General features: G+C 42.4%; 1 pseudogene; it reads left to right on the top strand.

Annotated features, from left to right (window-relative positions):
- Positions 1-13,302: 13,302 nt before the first annotated feature.
- LOC104675771 lies at positions 13,303-13,839 on the top strand (annotated as a pseudogene).
- Positions 13,840-21,652: the final 7,813 nt, after the last annotated feature.

The raw sequence follows: 21,652 nt of genomic DNA, 5'->3' as shown, positions 1-21,652 counted from the left end.
TGACAGACTGGATTAAGAAAATGTGGCACATATACACCATGGAATACTATGCAGCCATAAAAAAGGATGAGTTTGCGTCCTTTGTAGGGACATGGATGCAGCTGGAAACCATCATTCTTAGCAAACTATCACAAGAAGAGAAAACCAAACACCGCATGTTCTCACTCATAGGTGGGAACTGAACAATGAGATCACTTGGACTGGGGAAGGGGAACATCACACCCTGGGGCCTATCATGGGGAGGGGGGAGGGGGGAGGGATTGCATTGGGGAATTATACCTGATATAAATGATGAATTGATGGGTGCTCACGAGTTGATGGGTGCAGCACACCAACATGGCACAAATATACATATGTAACAAACCTGCACGTTATGCACATGTACCCTAGAACTTGAAGTATAATAAAAATAAATAAATAAATAAATAAATAAATAAATAACTATACATAACCATACTTTAAATAAATAACTTTAACACTTATATAAATAACTAATTGTAAATAAAGAACTATACATTCAAACTGAAAAAAAAAAGTGCTTTGAGGAAAAAAAAAAATTTTTGCAACATTGATGAAACTATAAACCTATAGATATCAAACACCAAACATAAGAAATACGAATAAAGCCACACCAACTCATAATAAAATTGCTGAAAAGTGGTAGTGATGAGAAAAATCTTAAAAACAGCCAGGGAAAAAAAAAAAAAAAAGGCACATTAGAGTAAAAACAAAGATATGGGAAGGAGTCACAGAATAGTCCAAAGGGGAGAAACCAGACTGAAACGCACTTAGTCCTGGCCCAGGGTGCCTCACCTGGATGATACTTCCAGCTCGGGCTGTTCCCAGTCCTGGGAGAGAGCTTAGCAAATTTCAAAGAGGAAATTCTGATGACCATAGTCATGTTAGACCAGGTCCAGACTTGAAGTACCTTGCATGGAAGATACTGGCTGTCTCTGGGCAGTTTCAGACACCAGGTTTAGAAAATGTCAAGGAAGATGCTCCAAAGCACAGGGATCCCTGAGTGGCATGACCCAGGAGAAAAGCCTCACTTGCCCTAGTCTAAAGGCATTACTGCGTCCTCCCTTTCTCTCTTCCCAGAGAAATACCTGAAGTTATAAAGATGTCTGAGCGTCCATCAAACTGAAGAAAAGCGTGCAACAGCGCCGCCATCTTGCAGTTCCCACTCATCCTTGCCCCTGATTGCACATGATGCAAGCGGGAGAAAGAAGCGTCTATTGTATTAAACCAATGAGATTTCAGGATGTGTCTGTTATAGCAGCTGCCCAATAATTCCCACAACTATTCATCCCAGCTCCTCCATGTTTTAATTACCTGTGAAGCTGGATAACCTCCAGAAGGGCTGCATTCTGCAAGGTAGAGGTTTTTTTTCCTGCACATTGTTTTGAATATTCTCCATCAATCAGTCCAGTGCAGTGTGATTTTTATAGTTAAAAAATTTCACAACATTTCTAGTCTGCTGGTGGCAATTTGTTCTATTTTCTTAATATCATGGCTGTCATTTTTGGGATTTGGGGTTCAGAGAATAATTAGATTTGTGTGTTTAATTCACCACCTTGACTCAGGTGCCCTCTCACATTGTGTTTTAATTTGCACTTTTGATTCTTTGTAAGCCTACATTTTTTCCATGTTCGTTTACTAATCATTCCCTAATTTGTTAATTTGCCACTCATACTCTTTGCTTTATTCATTGTAATATTCATTTTAAAGTAAAAAACTGCTCAGCTGCATGCAAATTTGTAATTCTAAAACATTCTCTGTGCATTCCTGTTTTCCTGTATGTATTCATGTCAGTCCATGTGTTCAGTGATTCCCTGTCCTCTTCTTGTTTAAATTGGATCCTTTACAACATCTGTAAAAAGACTTCCAATGCAGTTGCAGAGCCAGTCCTCAGTTATCATTCCTCTAATAATTTTTTTATAATGAGTAATATTTATCATGTACTTACTCTTGCCAGACTTCATAAGAAACATTTGACATACATTATCATCTTTAATCCTTACAACATCCTTGTGCAGGAGGTACATTTCTTATGTCCATTTTACATTGAGGAAACTGAGGCATAGACAGGTTGTACAACATGCCTCAAGTCACAGAAGTGGATGGAACAGGGATTCAAGTCCATTCTGTTTACAGAGTTCTTACCCATGGCACTCTATTTATTATGTTGGATTCCTGTAGTCATTTTTGCTGTATCACTTGGATGTAGAATACTTAGTCTATGTATCATTATTTTTTTCCTGTATTTGTTTTATATTTCCTTTTCTGTTATAAACTTTTTAAAGTTACATACTTTTGCCATATAAATTTTTTTGTATTCTTAGCATAAATCTCAGTGATAACAAATAATAGGCACTCAATAGAGTTTGTTAAATTTATTAATTGCTCAGAATATACTTTGAGTCAATTAATTACTTACCTAAAGGAGATTGCTTTTGCATGCAAAGCTAAGAGGCACATTCTTTTTTTTTTTTTTTTTTTTTTTTTTTTTGAGACGGAGTCTTGCTCTGTCGCCCAGGCTGGAGTGCAGTGGCCGGATCTCAGCTCACTGCAAGCTCCGCCTCCCGGGTTCACGCCATTCTCCTGCCTCAGCCTCCCGAGTAGCTGGGACTACAGGCGCCCGCCACCTCGCCCGGCTAGTTTTTTGTATTTTTTAGTAGAGACGGGGTTTCACCGTGTTAGCCAGGATGGTCTTGATCTCCTGACGCTAAGAGGCACATTCTTTGTAATTTATTTGAGGTGACTCTTGCCAAAGATTAAGATTAAGCATTGCCCTCTTTGATCTTTCTCTCTTTATGGCAGGTTATTTAGAAGGCTTTTAAGTGACAGCCTCAGCATTCCATAGAATTCCATTTGCAGTTATGAAGAACTAATATGCATGGACATTTCCAGAATTGGGCTTGATTTCCTTGGCTTTTTTTTTTTTTTTTTTTTTTTTGATGAAGTTTTGCTCTGTTGCCAGGCTGGAGTGCAGTGGCATGATCTCCACTCAGCATAACCTCCACCTCCCAGGTTCAAGCAATTATCCTGCCTTGGCCCCCCAAGTAGCTGGAATTACAAGTGCACACCACCATACCCAGCTAATTTTTGTATTTTTAATAGAGACGGGGTTTTGCCAGGCTGATCTTGAACACCTGACCTCAAGCTATCTGCCCTCCTCTGCCTCCCAAAGTGCTGCATTACAGGCGTGAGCCACTGCTTCCGGCCTCCTTGGCCCTTTTTCAATCAGGTGAAACTTCCTAAATGAGTCTGCATTCTGTCTCATCACTTTTCCACAGCTAAAAATGTCAAGTCTCTATAGTTGCCTTTGAAAATTGCAAGGCAATTTGCCATAACTGCAAACCAACTCATCTTCAGTAGAACTTGGAGAGTGGTGGTTTGAATTATTGCCTTTCCATTCTTGCGTAGACTTATAGAATTTAATTTTATCTCTCTTCCCAGCCAGTGAATCTGTGTCTAAAGAAGAGAAAAAGATGACAATGCCAGCAAGATAATGATAATACTTAGCAATTTATATCCCCTTCATTTTACCTCATATTTTAGAGCTATCAATTTCCCATCATTCCCAAGTCTGGTTGTGCTGGGAAATGGAATGAAGTCAAATTTTCTCTATGAAAAGAGACAAAGTAGAAGTTACAGATATGTGTTTGGTTTCTAGCATCTCAACTTCAAGAGTGTAATACTTAAGGGTGGTGATAGTTTTACAAAAGGTAAAATAAAATTATCACCACAAAATTTATTTTCACGTATTTAAATTATGAATGGGAACATATTATAATTTGTAGGAGGTGATTGCTACAAAAAATGGTTTTAGATTTTTTATCAATGTTTTGGTTTAGAAAAATCCATTGCAGGCCACTTGTATTTTTTATTTCTAATTGCTTTTCTACAAAGTTTGCAGTGTAGAACATATAATACTTATAAATATAAGTATTTTTATTGATTCAGGTACACTGTACCTACTTTTTTTTTTTTTTTTGAGATGGAGTCTTGGTCTATTGCCCAGGCTGGAGTGCAGTGGCCCGATCTCGGCTCACTGCAAGCTCTGCCTCCCTGGTTCACACCATAGTCCTGCCTCAGCCTCCCAAGTAGCTGGGACTACAGGCGCCTGCCGTCACGCCCAGCTAATTTTTTGTATTTTTAGTAGAGACAGGGTTTCACCGTGTTAGCCAGGATAGTCTTGATCTCCTGACCTCATGATCCACCCGCCTCGGCCTCCCAAAGTGCTGGGATTACAGGCCTGAGCCACCATGCCCAGTCACACTGTACCTACTTTTAAGAAGGGCTTGAGGTGATAGTCAATAAAAGTATAAGAATAATAAATCCAAAACATCATCAACTAATTGCAAGATAACAAATTATGTAAAATGTTGTAAATATGACTGTTGGTTAGGAATGTGTTTGTTAAAATTGAAAGAAGACTTGGCTTAGATAAGAAAGAAGCTTATTTTTCTGAAACAAAAGGAAGTTCTGGAGCCTGGGCAGCTCAATAACGCCATCAGGGGCCAGGCTGCTTCCATCTTCTTGCTCTATTCTCTTTAAAGTGTGGTTTTCAATCTCATAGTTGCAAAATGCTGGCTGTACCTCAGGCATCATGACTGTGTTCCAGGTAGGATAAAGTGACAGAGACAAAAGGCAAATGGGTGCATTAATAGAATTAGTACCTCTCGAATTTCTTTCCTATAAACGGTAACCTCATTACTTCAGCTTAGCTCTCATTCGCTAAAACTTGGTCACAAGATCATAAGGAGATCTAAGTTAGGTGAGTGTTTTTAGCTGAGCACATTTCCTCATTGAACAAAAGGATTTGTTTTGTTTTGTAAAGATAGATAGAAAAATGGATATAAAATCTAATGTATGCTCCTGCTTCTCTAGTTGTTTTAAATATGATGTTATGGTGTCAATTTTAGATCTTTCCTGCTTTCTCTTGTGGGCATTTAGTGCAATAAATTTCCCTCTACACCCTGCTTTAAATGTGTCCCAGAGATTCTGGTACATTGTATCTTCGTTCTCATTGGTTTCAAAGAACATCTTTATTTCTGCCCTCATTTGGTTATTTACCCAGTAGTCATTCAGGAGCAGGTTGTTCACTTTCAATGTAGTCATGCGGTTTTGAGTGAGTTTCTTAATCCTGAGTTCTGATTTGATGGCACTGTGGTCTGAGAGACCATTTGTTATTATTTCCATTCTTTTGCATTTGAAAGCTAGCAGAAGGCAAGAAATAATTAAGATCAGAGCAGAACTGAAGGAGATAGAGATACAAAAAAAAAACCTTCAAAAAGTCAGTGAATCCAGGAGCTGGTGTTTTGAAAAGATCAACAAAAGAGATAGACTGCTAGCCAGACTAATAAAGAAGAAAAGAGAGAAGAATCAAATAGATTCAATAAAAAATGATAAAGGGGATATCACCACCAATCCCACAAAAATACAAACTACTATCAGAGAATACTATAAACACCTCTGCAAATAAACTAGAAAATCTAGAAGAAATGGATAAGTTCCTAGACACATACACCCTCCCAAGATTAAACCAGGAAGAAGAAGTCGAATCCCTGAATACACCAATGACAAGTTCTGAAATTGAGGCAGCAATTAATAGCCTACCAACCAAAAAAAAGTCCAGGACCAGACGAATTCACAGCAAAATTCTACCAGAGGTACAAAGAGGAGCTGGTACCATTCCTTCTGAAACTATTCCAAATAATAGAAAAGAAGGAATCCTGCCTGACTCATTTTATGAAGACAGCATCATCCTGATACCAAAACCTGGCAGAGACACAACAAAAAAAAGAAAATTTCAGGCCAATATTCCTGATGAACATCGGTGCAAAAATCCTCAATAAAATGTTGGCAAACGGAATCCAACAGCACATCAAAAAGCTTATCCACCATGATCAAGTTGACTTCATCCTGGGATGCAAGGCTGGTTCAACATATGCAAATCAATAAACAATTCATCACATAAACAGAACCAATGACAAAAACCACATGATTATCTCAAAAGATGCAGAAAAGGCCATTGACAAAACTGAACAGCCCTTTGTGCTAAAAACTCTCAATAAACTAGATATTGATGGAATGTGTCTCAAAATAATAAGAGCTATTTAAGACAAACTCACAGCCAATGTCATACTGAATGGGCAAAAGGTGGAAGCATTCCCTTTGAAAACCGGCACAAGAAAAGGATGCCTTCTCTCACCACTCCTTTCAACATAGTATTAGAAGTTCTGGCCAGGACAATCAGGCAAGAGAAATAAATAAATGGTGTTTAATTAGGAAAAGAGGAAGTCAAATTGTCTCTGTTTGCAGATGACATGATTGTATGTTTAGAAAACCCCATCATCTCAGCCCAAAATCTCCTTAAGCTAAGCAACTTCAGCAAAGTCTCAGGATACAAAATCAATGTGCAAAAATCGCAAACATTCCTATACACCAATAACAGACAAACAAAGAGCCAAATTATGAGTGAACTTCCATTCACAGTTGCTACAAAGAGAATAAAATATCTAGGAATACAACGCACAAGTTATGTGAAGGACCTCTTGAAGGAGAACTACAAAACACTGCTCCAGGAGATAAGAGAGGACACAAACAAATGGAAAAACATTCTATGTTCGTGGATAGGAAGAATCAATATTGTGAAAATGGCCATACTGCCCAAAGTAATTTATAGATTCAATGCTATCCCCATCAAGCTACCATTGACTTTCTCCACAGAATTGGAAAAGACCACTTTAAATTTCATATGAAACCAAAAAAGAGCCCTCATAGCCAAGGCAATCCTAAGCAGAAAGAACAAAGCTGGAGGCATCATGCTACCTGACTTCAAACTATACTACAAGGCTACAGTAACAAAAACAATATGGTACTGGTACCAAAACAGATATATAGACCAATGGAACAGAACAGAGGCCTCAGAAATAACACCCTTGGATTGGTTTTTGTCATTCTCCTGCATCTCAGTAATCTTAATTCCTATTCATATTCTGAATCCTATTTCTGTCATTTCAACCAGTTCAACCTGGTTAAGAATCTTTGCTGGAGAGCTGATGCAGTCATTTGGAGGACGTATGACACTCTGGACATTTGAGTTACTGGAGTTCTTGCATTGGTTCTTTCTCATCTCTGCATGTGGGTGTTCCTTTAACTGCAGTTTAGATTGAGTACAATCAATAAACTTCTTTTCTGGATATTTTCACAGGGCTGAGGCTTTGTGCACGGTCTTTATTTGTAGCTAATTTATTGTATTTGCTTTCACAGGGGTGTATGTTAGCAAGGTATTTTGGTGGTGAAGCTTTGCAGTGTAAGCCAGTAGGTGGTGCTTAGGCATACTGGTCAGTTGGTAGGCTCTTGCTCAGTTGTGTGGCTCCCCTATATTTCCTCACAGTTGCCACTATGCTCCCTCTCAATGCTCTGAAAGTATGGGCTCCTTGTCCACTTGAGTGCTGGCTGTAGATCATGGCTTGGTGCTCCTGGTGCTGTCTACCGCAGCTCTGGGACAACCTCAGGATTTATGTTCCTTCCCCAACTTGGAGGCAGCAGATGAAGGGACCTTAGTGGTGGTTGTGGCCATGGGTATTTTGTTTGTTTCCTGAGGGCTCCACCCCGGAGAGATGAAGGTCAGAATTTGCTCAGTGCAATCATCCCTGTGCTGTGGGCCCAAGCCAGGGATTTCCTATCTGGTGATGAAAGGGTGGTGGTGGGATGGTACCTGTGGGAGATGGACTGGCCTCCTCTCCTTGGGTTGACTGTAGTTTGTTGGAGGTGTGGTTAAGGCACTTACAGCCTTTGCTTCTGCACTAGTCCAAGGGTAGCAAGGGCAGTTTCACTACATAGGTAATGGCAGAGAATCTTTCAGTTGCCCCTGGGAGCTCCACTTCCAAGACATGTGGAGTGGCTATTGCTGGGAGTGTTAAGCTAGTGTGGCAGGGTGGCTACACTGCTCATGTGAGCTTGGGGTTCTACTTGTTGGGGAGCAGGGTATCAAATGTTCACAGGGAGAGAGATCGATCTCATCTTTATATGGTGGCTGTGTTGTGCTGTAAACTTCGGTGCAGTTCTCAGGTTCTTTGTTTCTTTCCCAGATCAAGGGCAGGAGGGATAGAACTGTTACTGTGGTAGTGGCAGAGGGGCTGTTGTATGCCTCTGGGAACCTCTCCTGAGGGAAACTCTGAGCCACTACCAGCGAGTATGCTCAGTTATGGGTGGAGTGACTTCTGCACTCATGAGCTGGGGATCCTGCCTGGTGAAGATGGGGATGGGGGTTCCCAGCAGAGGCTGGACCCCTCTCTCTATGGTGGCTGCAGTGTGCTGGAGGTGCCAGTGTAATGACTAGAACCTTTGTTCCTTCCCAGTTCGAGGGCTGTTACAGCTGTACCTCTGCAAATGTGGTGATGGAGGGGTTGTGGGTTGACTCTGAGATTTCCTCCTTGGAGAAATGCTGGGCTGTCTCTGATTGTGGTGATCAGGTAGAGACAGGGTGATTGGTGATTGTTCTGGAGTCCCAGGTCAGGCCACCCTGCTCAATGAGGAGAAGTGAGGACTGGGATCTGCATGGGGAACAGTCTGGCCACTTTTCTGAGAGGTGATTGCTTTGTGCTGGGAATCCGTACCAGTCTCTGTTCCCTGCAGACTATCCCAAGCCTGGAGACAGCATGGGCAAGGGCTGCAAGACAGTGAATATGGCAACCCACTCCTCCCATCCTGGAGCTGTGTCCGGGAAGTTGCAGAGCTGCTACTGGCTTGTTAGTCTCAGCAGGGGGTGGCTGGAGGCCCAGGTCTGGAGGACCTGCTTGGTGAGAAGATATGAGAATGGGCTTCCACATAACAGTCTGGCCACTTCTCTATAGGGCTGCTGTGGCATGCTGGGTGTCTGCTCCAGTCGCTAGTTACCTTGGATTTTCCAATACCTGAGGTATCAACAGTAAAGACTGTGAAGTGGCAAAGATGGTGGCCCACCTCTCCCTCTGGGAGCTCTGTCCCAGGGAGGTATGGGCCTGTTGCCAGCCTGAATGCACTTGTAGGAGGTGGCAGGAGACCCCATTCAGGAGGTGTCACCCAGTAAGGAAGAATGTTATTGGGGACCTGCTTTAAAAAGTAGTTTGGGACCAGATGCAGTGGCTCACGTCTGTAATCCCAGCACATTGGGAGCCCAAGGAGGGCAGATCACGACGAGGTCAGGAGTTTGAGACCAGCCTGGTCAACATGGTGAAACCCCATCTCTACTAAAAATACAAAAATTAGCTGGGCGTGGTGGTGGTGCACACCTGTAGTCCTAGCTACTCAGGAGGCTAAGCCAGGAGAATTGCTTGAATTCAGGAGGTGGAGGTTGCAGTGAGCCGAGATCATGCCACTGCACTCCAGCCTGGGCAACGGAGCAACTCTGTCTCAAAAAAAAAAAAAAAAAAAAAAAAAGCAGTTTGGCCACATTCTTGTAGGACAGCTGTGTTACGCTGGGGGTCTGTTTCAGCTCCCGTTTGTCTATGACATTCCAAAGCCCGAAGGCAAGAATGGCTAAGTCAGCCAAACATCAAAGATGGCAGCCTGCCCCTTCCTCTGGGAGCTTCGTCCCAGGGAGGTTTGAAACCTCTGTTGGCCAAAAAATTAGGGGTAGCTAGAGACCCCAGTCTGGAGGTCTCACCCAGCGGGGAGGAATGGGATCAGGGACCTACTTGAAACAGCAGTCTGGTCACATTTCCATAGAGCAACTATACTGTGTGGAGGGTCTGCCCCAAACCCTGGTTGTCTCAGACTTTTCAAAACCAGAAGGCAAGAATGGCTAAGTTGGTTAAACAGCGAAGATGGTGGCCCACCCCTCCCTCTGTCTCAGGGAGGTTAACACTGCCACTGGTGGCTGACTGGAGTTCCAAGCCAGTGGATCTTATCCTGCAAAGTGCTGTGGAAGCAGGGCCTGTAGCCTGTCACTGCTCAGTCTCCATGGATTCAGTCCCTTTTTCCAGGGGTATGTGTGGGGCCAAATGTTCTGCTTTGCTAGAGTTGCAGCTGCTTTTGCAAGGAAGCCTGGGTATCTAAGGTTCCTGGGGCTCTGCGTGTGCCTGAGTGGCTGATCTGCTGAGACTCCACATAGCTCTGTGTGTCAGACTGAAGATCGTTGTGGAGTGGGTTCATGAAGGTACGTCCTCATCTGAGGGTTGCAAAGATCCATGGGAGAAGCATGGGTTCCCAGGGCTGATCATTCACTCACCACTTCCCTGGACAGTGTAGGTTCCCCCTGCTCCACGTTGCTCCCAAGTGGGTGGTCATGCTGCCTTGTTTTTCTCCATTCTCTATAGGTTGAGTTGTATCCTTGATTAATCCCAATGCACATACCTGAATATTTCAGTTGAAGGTGCTGTTTTTACTCATTTCTCTTCATAACAGTGATGCACACTAGCTGCTTCTAGTCAGCCATCTTGGCCACAATCCTCTGAGTGAGTTCTTACTCTATTAATTCTCTTTTTGTTATTTTGTTGTTGTTATTGTTTGTCTGTATCCTGCTGAATAACTCCATTAATTTTATGAGAACTAACTGTTAGAAAGAGGCTGGCATCTCCTTCTCTCTCTCTTTCCTCCACTCTCACCATGTAATTTGTGCTCCCCTTCTCCTTCCTCCATGATTGGAAGCTTCTTGAGGTCATTAACAGAAACAAAGGCTGGTACCATGCTTCGTGCACAGCCTGCAGGACAGTGAGCCAAATAAACCCTTGTTATTTATAAAATACTCAGCTTTAGGTATTCCTCTATAGCAGTGCAAACAAACTAAGACAAATGCCTACATCAAAAAATGCCTACATCAAAAAAGTAGAAAGATTCCAAATAAACGTTCTAACAATGGACCAAAAGGAACTAGAAAAGCATGAAGAAGCCAAACCCAAACTGATAGAAGGAAGGAAATAACAAGGATCAGGTCATAACACAATGAAACAGACTAAAAATCAATATAAAGGATCAACAAAATGAAAAGTTGGTTCTTTGAAAAGGTAAACTAAATTAATAAACCAGTTGTTAGACTAGCCAAGAAAAAAAGAAAGAAGACTCCCTTCCCCCAAAAACCCAGAAACGAAAAAGGAAACATTACAACTGATACCACAGAAATACAAAACATCATCAGAACATTCCATACCTCTATCAGAACATCTCATGTGCTCTATAAATGTATACACATACCATGTACCCACAAGAATTTTTAAAAATATTTAATCAGAGACTATTATGAACAACTATACACTAACAAACTGGAAAACTGAGAAGAAATGCATAAATTCCTGGACACATATAACCTACCAAAAATAAATCACCAAGAAATATATAGAAAACCTGAATAGACTGATAATGAGTATTGAGATTGTCTGAGTAACAAAAAGTCTTTCAACAAAGGTAAGTTTAGGAACAGATGGCTTCACTGCCAAATTCTACCAAAGTTTCTTTTCTTTACATAAAATTGTTTTGAGACAAGTTCTTGTTATGTTGCCCAGGCTAGTGTCAAGTTCCTGGGCTCACAAGATCCTCCTGTTTCAGCCTCCTAAGTAGCTGGTACTTCAGGAACATGCCACATGCCTGGCTCAAATTCTACCAAACTTTCAAAAAAGAACTAACACCAATTTTTCTGAAATGATTCCAAAAAGTTTAAGAGGAAGAAATTCTCCCTAACTCTTTCTATGAAGCCAGCATTAACCTGATACCAAACCAGACAAAGACATAACAAAAAAAAACTACGGTCTAGACCTACCCAACATTCCTCATGAAAGTAGATGCAAAGAAGGCTGGATGCAGTGACTCACGCCTGTAATCCTAGCACTTTGGGAGGCTGAGGCGGGCAGATCACGAGGTCAGGAGATCAAGACTATCCTGGCTAACATGGTGAAACTCCGTCTCTACTAAAAATACAAAAAAAATTAGCTGGGCGTGGTGTCAGGTGCCTGTAGTCCCAGCTACTCGGGAGGCTGAGGCAGGAGAATGGTGTGAACCCGGGAGGTGAAGCTTGCAGTGAGCCGAGATCGCCACTGCACTACAGCCTGGGGGACAGAGCGAGACTCTGCCTCAAAGAAAAAAAAAAAAAAGATGGAAAAATTATCAATAAAATACTAGCAAACCAAATTCAACAGCACATCAAAGAAACAATAAAAATACACTATACTAAAGTGGGATTTCTTACAGGGATGCAAGGGTAGTTCAACATATGCAAGACAATAAACACGATACATCGCGTCAACAGAATGAAAGACAGAAATCACATGATCACCTCAGTAGATACAAAAAAAGCATTTGATAAAATCCAACATCTCATCATGATAAAAACTCTCAACAAACTAGGCATAGAAGGAACACGCCTCAACATTATAAAGGCCAGATATAACAAACCCATGACTATTATCATATTGAATGGGGAAAGCCCGAGAGTCTTTTCTGTAAGAACTGGAACAAGACAGAATGCCCATTTTCACCACTTTTTTTTTTTTTTTTTGAGACGGAGTCTCACTCTGTCGCCCAGGCTGGAGTGCAGTGGCCGGATCTCAGCTCACTGCAAGCTCCGCCTCCCGGGTTCACGCCATTCTCCTGCCTCAGCCTCCCGAGTAGCTGGGACTACAGGTGCCCGCCACCTCGCCCGGCTAGTTTTTTTTTTTTGTATTTTTTTTTTAGTAGAGACGGGGTTTCACAGTGTTAGCCAGGATGGTCTCGATCTCCTGACCTCGTGATCCGCCCGTCTCAGCCTCCCAAAGTGCTGGGATTACAGGCTTGAGCCACCGCGCCCGGCCTTTCACCACTTTTATTCAACGTATTACTGGACGTTCTATCCAGAGTAGTCAAGCAAGAAAATGAAATAAAAGGCAAGAGAGTCCACCAAAAAATTCCGATTTAACTTTTTAAATTTAGTAAAGTTGCAGGATACAAAAATCAGTAGCATGTCTATACACCAATAATGAAATACTTGAGAAAAAAAATCAAGAATGCAATTTCATTTACAATAGCCACAAAAGTAAAATACCTAAGGATAAATTTAACCAAAGAGGTGAAAGATCTCTATAAGGAAAACCAAACACGCTGTTGAAAGAAATTGAAGCAGATACAAACAAATGGAAAGGCATCCCCTGCTCATGGATTGGAAGGATTATGATCATTAAAATGATCATACTGCCCAAAGCAATCTTCAGATTCAATGTACTCTTTTTTATAGTAACAATGTAGACTTCTCTGTGACCTCTGCCTCTAGAGATACAGCCTCTGTGGCCTGCAGGTGTTGGGAGATCCACAACTAAGACACCAGGACCCCCTGGAAGCCTAGAAATGGGACCAATGACATTTATGGACATGGCTATAGAATTCTATCTGGAGGAGTGGCAATGCCTAAATACAGCACAGCGTAATTTTTGTAGAAATGTGATGTTAGATGCTGGGTGCGATGGCTCATGCCTGTAATCCCAGCACTTTGGGAGGCTAAGCCGGGAAGATCACGACGTGAGGAGATCGAGACCATTCTGGCTAACACAGTGAAACCCCGTCTCTACTACAAAAATACAAAAAAAAAAAAAATTGCTGGGTGTGGTGGCAGGCACCTGTAGTCCCAGCTGCTTGGGAGGCTGAGGCAGGAGAATGGCGTGAACCCAGGAGGCAGAGCTTACAGTGAGCCGACGTCGCGCCACTGCACTCCAGCCTGGGGGACAGAGTGAGACTCCATCTCAAAAAAAAAAAAAAAGAAAGAGAAAGAAATGTCATGTTAGAGAACTACAGAAACCTGGTCTTCCTTAGTATTGCTGCCTCTGAGCCAGACCTAATCAACTGTCTGGAGAAAGAAAAAGAGCCCTGGAATATGAAGAGACATGAGATGGTAGTGGAACCCCAAGCTCGGTGAGCCCAAGTACAACAGATCACACAGGTGAGAGGTCCAAAGTTAAAAAAAAAAAAAAAAAAAAAAAAAAAGCCAGGCAAAGTCCAGCAAGATGAGGACTATGTGATGGTTAATACTGAGTGTCAACTTAATTGGATTGAAGGATACAAAGTATTGATCCTGGGTGTGTCTGTCAGGGTGTTGCCAAAGGAGATTTAACATTTGAGTCAGTGGGCTGGGAAAGGCAGACCTATTCTTAATCTGGGTGGGCACAATCTAATCAACTGCCAGCACAGCTAAAATATAAAGCAGGCAGAAAAATGTAAAAATAGAGGCTGGCCTATCCTCCCAGCCTACATCTTTCTGTCATGCTGGATGCTTCCTGCCCTCGAACATCGGACTCCAAGTTCTTCAGTTTTGGAACTCGGACTGGCTCTCCTTGCTTCTCAGCCTGCAGGAGCAAGCTATTGTGGGGCCTTGTGATCATGTGAGTTAATACTTAATAAATTCCTCTCTCTCTCTCTCTCTCTCTCTCTCTATATATATATATATATATATTACAGAATATATATACATATATTCCATCAGTTCTGTCCCTCTAGAGAACCCTGACTAATACAGATTGGGCACCAGGAGTGGTTCTAGAGGAACAGAATATTAAAGATGGGGTTCCTTCATTGGTTCGGGGCTTTCTGGAGTTGGCTGCTTAATATGATTAGACTAAAAAATGCTAAGGACTCTACTTCTAATAATATAGAGAACACTGATCGTCCTTGGCATAAACTGTTTAGAGAATTATGCAAAATAAATGCATTTGACACTCCTGATTCATCACTTATGAGAGGCAAGGAGTTTAGTGACTTCATACATAATACCTTTGACCATATGTGGAAAACCAAGGAACTTAATGAAGCTGGTTATTTGCTCCTAAGTTCAATGGACAAAATGATGAAATAAAATGATGAATTCAGGTATTCTAAATCCCAGCTTCAGAAACAAATAATGAGCCTCAAATCTGTTAAGATTGCCCTGAGCAAGAGTCTTATCTTCTGTAGCGAAAGAACTGAAATTGTGGAAACACAGACACAAGCTTTTATCATGCAAGTGGCTGACCTGCAAGGAAAGGTGCATGCACAGCCTCACCAGGTGTCCACTTTAAAGTGAGGACATTGATTGGAAAATAATAGGATCCTGCAGCTTGGCATGGGAATGTGTGGGAGGATACTGATGAAGCTGGGGACAATGAGTTTGTAAACTCCAATGAACCTTTTTTTTTTTGCCAGAAGAAACAGCTTCCCCATTCTCAGTAGTGGCAACAACCCCTCCCTGACCCATGCTGCCATCAACCTTTTCACCTTTGTCTGAGGAGATAAACCCTGTGCTGCCTGAGGCAATAGTGATGGCCTCCCCTGAGGCAGTTGCCAGGCAAGATAATGTTGATTCTCCTCAGGAGCCACCCCCAACATCCCTGTTTGCTTCTAGACATATAACTAAAGTCCTGGCAGGCCCCTACAGGTGAGGTTGAGAGTGTGACTCATGAGGAGGTGCACTACACTTGAAAAGAACTGCTTGAGTTTTCTAATTTATATAAACAAAAACCTGGAGAACAGGCATGGGAATGGATATAAAGGTTGTGAGATAATGGTGGAAGGAACATAGAATTGGATCAGGCTGAATTTATTGATTTGGGCCCACTAAGTAGGGACTGTGCATTTAATGTTGCAGCTCAGGAAGTTAAAAAAGGTTATAATAGTTTATTTGCTTGGTTAGCTGAAGTATGAATTAAAAGATGGCCCACTGTGAGTGAGCTGGAAATGCCCGATCTCCCTTGGTTTAATGTAGAGGAAGGGATCCAAAGGCTTAGGGAGATTGGGATGGTGGAGTGGATTAGTCACTTTAGACCTACTCATCCCGGGTGGAAGGATCCAGAAGATATACCCTTGACCAATGACTTGTGAAATAGATTTGTGAAGGCAGCACCTGCATCTTTGAAGAGCCCTGTACTTGCTTTTCTCTGTATGTCAGACCTAACAGTGGGGACCACAGTCACTCAACTACAAAATTTCAATACAGTGGGAATAATTGGATCCCAAGGTGGCAGGGGCCAAGTGGTGGCACTCAACTGTCAAAGGCAAGGTAGACATAGCTACCGTAATGGACAGCAGAGGCAAAGCAGCAATCAGAATAGTCTGACTCATGTAGAGCTCTGGCATTGGCTAATTAATCATGTTCCTAGAAGTGAAATTGATAGGAAACCTACTGCATTCCTATTTAATTTATATAAGCAGAAAACTAAGTCGAATGGACAAAAGATTAATTTGAAATATAAAAACAGAGAATCATGGCCCCTCAATCAATTTCCAGATTTGAGCCAGTTTACAGACCCAGAACCACTTGAATGAAGGGGAAGCCGGGATCTCTTAAGGAAGGACCTTACTACATAATTGACACTTTATGCTGTGAATATTTTTCCCATCCTTCCCCAAGGAGACCTCTGGCCTTTTACTAGGGTAACTGTACATTGGGAAAGGGAAATGATCAGACATTTTGGGGACTACTGGACACTGGCCCTGAGATGACATTGATTCTAGGAGACCCAAAACGTCATTGTGGTCCTCCAATTAAAGTAGGGAGTTATGGAAGTCAGGTAATTAATGGAGTTTTCACTCAGGTCTGACTTACAGTGGGTCCATTGGGTCCCTGGACTCATCCTTTGGTCATTTCCTCAGTGCCAGAATGCATAATTGGCATAGACATACTTAGCACCTGGCAGAACACCCACATTGGCTCCTTGACTGGTAGGGTAAAAGCTATTACGGTGGGAAAGGCCAAATGGAAGCCATTAGAGCTGCCTTTACCTAGAAAAATAGTAGGGCCAGGCATGGTGGCTCACACCTGTAATCCCAACACTTTGGGAAGCCAAGGTGGGAGGATCACTTGAGGTCAGGAGTTCAAGATCAGCCTGGCCAACATACTGAAACCCTGTCTCTACTAACAATACAAAAAAAATTGGTCAGGCATGGTGGTGCATGCTGGTAATCCCAGCTACTCAACTTGGGAGGCTGAGGCAGGAGAATCACTTGAACCTTGGAGGCGGAGGTTGTGGGGAACTGAGATTGTGCCACTGCACTCCAGCCTGAGCAACAGAGTGAAACTTCATCTAAAAAAAAAAAAAAAAAGTAAATAAAAAACAATATCGCATCCCTGGAAGGATTGCAAAGATTAGTGCCATCATCAGGGAGTTGAAAGATGCAGGGGTAGGTGTGGCTGGCAAGATGGCTGAATAGGAACAGCTCCGGTTGGCAGCTCCCAGTGAGATCAACACAGAAGGCGGGTTATTTCTGCATTTCCAACTGAGGTCCCTGGCTCGTCTCATTGGGACTAGTTACGCAGTGGGTGCAACCCATGGAGGGTGATCTGAAGCAGGGTGGGGCATCACCTCACCTGGGAAGCACAAGGGGTCGAGGAACTCCCTGCCCTAGCCAAGGGAAGCCATGAGGGACTGTGCCATGAGGAACAGTGCATTCTGGCCCAGATATGCTTTTCTCACAGTCTTCACAACCCGCAGACCAGGAAATTACCTCAGGTGCCTACACCACTAGTGCCCTGGGTTTCAAGCACAAAACTTGGTGACTGTTGGGGCACACACTAAGCTAGCTGCAGGAGTTTTTTGTTTTTGTTTTTTCATACCCCAGTGGCACCTGGAACACCAGCGAGACAGAACCATCACTCCCCTGGAAAGAGGGCTGAAGCTAGGGAGCCAAGTGGTCTAGTTCAGCAGATCCCACCCCTATGGAGCCCAGCAAGCTAAGATCCACTGGTTTGAAATTCTCACTGCCAGCACAGCAGTCTGAAGTCGACCTGGGACACTCAAACTTGATGGAGAAAGGAGCATCCACCATTACTGAAGCTTGAGTAGGTGGTTTTCCCCTCACGGTGAACAAAGCTGCTGGGAAGTTCAAACTGGTCAGAACCTACTGCAGCTCAGCAAAGCCACTTAGCCAGACTGCCTCTCTAGATTCCACCTCTCTGGGCAACGTATCTCTGAAAGAAAGGCAGCAGCCCCAGTCAGGGGCTTATAGATAAAACTGCCATCTCCCTGGGACAGAGCATCTGGGGGAAAGGGCGGCTGTGGCCACAGCTTCAGCAGACTTAAACGTTCCTGCCTGCCAGCTCTGAATAGAGCAGTGGATCTCCAGCACAGCCTTCAAGCACTGCTAAGGGACAGACTGCCTCCTCAAGTGGGTCCCTGACCCCCGTGCCTCCTGACTGGGAGACACCTCCCAGCAGGGGTCGACAGACACCTCATACAGGAGAGCTCCAGCTGGCATCTGGCAGGTGCCCCTTTGGGACAAAGCTTCCAGAGGAAGAAACAGGCAGCAATCTTTGCTGTTCTGCAGCCTCTGCTGCTGATACCCAGGCAAACAGGGTCTGGAGTGGACCTCCAGCAAACTTCAGCAGACCTGCAGCAGAGGGGCCTGACTGTTAGAAGGAAAACTAACAACAAATAGAAGGAAAACTAACAAACAGAAAGGAATAGCATCAACATCAACAAAAACGACGTCCACACAAAAACCCCATTCGAAGGTTCCCAACATCAAAGACCAAAGGTAGATAAACCCACAAAGATGAGGAAAAAAGAGCAGAAAAAGAGCTGAAAATTCCAAAAACCAGAACACCTCTTCTCTTCCAAAGGGTCACAACTCCTCACCATTAAGAGAACAAAACTGGATGGAGAATGAGTTTGATGAATTGACAGAAGTAGGCTTCAGTAGGTGGGTAATAACAAACTCCTCTGACCTAAAGGAACATGTTCTCAACCAATGCAAGGAAGGTAAGACACTTGAAAAAAGGTTAGAAGAATTGCTAACTACAATAACCAGTTTAGAGATGAACATAAGTGACCTGATAGAGTTGAAAAACACAGCACGAGAACTTCGTGAAGCATACACAAGTATCAATAGCCAAATAAATCAAGCTGAAGAAAGGATATCAGAGACTGAAGATCAACTTAATGAAATAAAGCATGAAGACAAGATTGGAGAAAAAAGAATGAAAAGGAATGAACAAAGCCTCCAAGATATTTGGGACTATGTAAAAAGACCAAGCCTGCATTTGATTGGTGTACTCGAAAGTGACGGGGAGAATGGAACCAAATTGGAAAACACTTCAGGATATTATCCAGGAGAACTTCTCCAACCTAGCAAGACAGGCCAACATTCAAATTCAGGAAATACAGAGGACATCACAAAGATACTCCTCAAGAACAGCAATCCTAAGACGCAAAATTGTCAGATTCACCAAGGCTGAAATGAAGGAAAAAATGTTAAGAGCAGCCAGAGAGAAAGGGTGGCTTACCCACAAAGGGAAGCTCATCAGACTAACAGAAGATCTCTCTGCAGAAACCCTACAAACCAGAAGAGAGTGGGGACCAATATTCAACATTTTTAAAGAAAAGAATTTTCAACCTAGAATTTCATATCCAACCAAACTAAGCTTTATAAACAAAGGAGAAATAAAATCATTTACAGACAAGCAAATGCTGAGTGATTTTGTCACCACCAGGCCTGCCTTACAAGAGCTTCTGAAGGAAGCACTAAATATGGAAAGGAAAAACCGGTACCAGCCACTGCAAAAACATACCAAATTGTAAAGACCATCAGCATTATGAAGAAACTGCATCAACTAACAGGCAAAATAACCAGCTAGCATCATAACGACAGGATCAAATTCACATATAACAACATTAACATTAAATGTAAATGGACTAAATACTCCAGTTAAAAGGCACAGACTGGCAAATTGATAAAGAGTCGAGACCTATTGGTATGCTATATTCAGGAGACCCATCTCACGTGCAAAGACACACATAGGCTCAAAATAAAGGGATGGAGGAAGATTTACCAAGCAAATGGAAAGAAAGAAAAAAACAAGCAGGCTTGCAATCCTAGTCCCTGATTAAACAGATGTTTAACCAACAAAGATCAAAAAAGACAAGGGCATTACATAATGGTAAAAGATCAATGCAATAAGAAGAGCTAACTATCCTAAATATATGTGCACCCAATACAGGAGCACCCATAGTCATAAAGCAAGTTCTTAGAGACCTACAGAGAGACTTAGACTTCCACACAATAATAGTGGGAGACTTTAACACTCCACATTCAATATTAGACAGATCAATGAGACAGAAAGTTAACAAAGATATTAAGGACTTGAACTCAGCTCTGGACCAAGAGGACCTAATAGACATCTACAGAATTCAAATAAACAAAATATACATTCTTCTCAGCACCACATCACACTTATTCTAAAACTGACCACATAATCAGAAATAAAACACTCCTCAGCAAATGCAAAAGAACAGAAATCATAACAAACCGTCTCTCAGACCATAGTGCAATCAAATTAGAACTCAGGATTAGGAAACTCACTCAAAACCGTACAACTACATGGAAACTGAACAACCTGCTCTTGAATGACTACTGGGTAAATAATTAAATTAAGACAGAAATAAATAAGTTGTTTGAAACCAATGAGAACAAAGACACAATGTTCCAGAATCTGTGGGACACAGCTAAAGCAGTGTTTAGAGGGAAATTTATAGCACTAAAATGCCCACAGGAGAAAGCAGGAAAGATCTAAAATCAACATCCTAACATCACAATTAAAAGAACAAGAGAAGCAAGAGCAAACAAATTTAAAAGCGAACAGAAGACAAGAAATAACTAAGATCAGAGCAGAACTGAAAGAGATTGAGGCATGAAAAAATCCTTCAAAAAATCAATGAATCAGTTCATCAGAGATATTGGCCTGAATTTTTCTTTTTTTATCATGTCTCCATCAGATTTTGGTATCAGGATGATGCTGGCCTCATAAAATGAGTTAGGGAGGATTCCCTCTTTTTCTGTTGTTTGGAATAGTTTCGGAAGGAATGGTACCAGCTCCTCTTTGTACCTATGGTAAAATTTGGCTGTGAATCCATCTGGTCCTGGGCTTTTTTTGGTTGGTAGGCTATTAATTACTGCCTCAATTTCAGAGCTTGTTATTGGTCTATTCAGGGATTCAACTTCTTCCTGGTTTAGTCTTGGGAGGGTGTGTGTGTCCAGGAATTTATCCATTTCTTCTAGATTTTCTAGTTTATTTGTGTAGAGGTGTTTATAGTATTCTCTGATGGTAGTTTGTATTTCTGTGGGATCAGTGGTGATATCCTCTTTATAATTTTTGTTGTGTCTATTTGATTATTCTCTCTTTTCTTATTTGTTAGTCTGGCTAGTGGTCTATCTGATTGGATTCAGTGAGCAAGAAGTAGCAAACACACTGGACTTATTGGTAAGACATTTGTATGCTAGAGGATGGGAAATAAAGCCAACTAAAATTCGGGGAACTTCTACCTTACTAAAATTGTTAGGGGTCCAGTGGTGTGGGGCCTGTTGAGATATTCTTTTCAAGGTGAAGGATAAGTTGCTGCATCTGGCCCCTCCCAAAACCCAGAAAGAGGCACAATGCCTAATGGTCCTATTTGGATTTTGGAGGCAACACATTCCTCATTTGGGTGGGTTACTCTGGACTATTATTGAGTGACCCAAAAGGCTGCCAGTTCTGAGTGGGGTCTAGAACAGGAGAAGGCTCTCCAACAGGTCCAGGCTGCTGTGCAAGCTTCTCTGCCACTTGGGCAATATGACCCAGCAGATTCAATGGTGCTTGAGGTGTCAGTGGCAGATAGGGATACTGTTTGGAGCCTTTGGCAGGCTCCCATAGGTGAATCACAGTGGAGGCCTCTAGGATTTTGGAGCAAGGCCTTGCTAT

This window comes from Rhinopithecus roxellana, chromosome 10 (genome assembly GCF_007565055.1).
Source record: "Rhinopithecus roxellana isolate Shanxi Qingling chromosome 10, ASM756505v1, whole genome shotgun sequence".
NCBI classification, from domain to species: domain Eukaryota; kingdom Metazoa; phylum Chordata; class Mammalia; order Primates; family Cercopithecidae; genus Rhinopithecus; species Rhinopithecus roxellana.
Note: the sequence above shows the minus strand (reverse complement) of the source record. Positions and strands in the feature narration are given on the sequence as shown.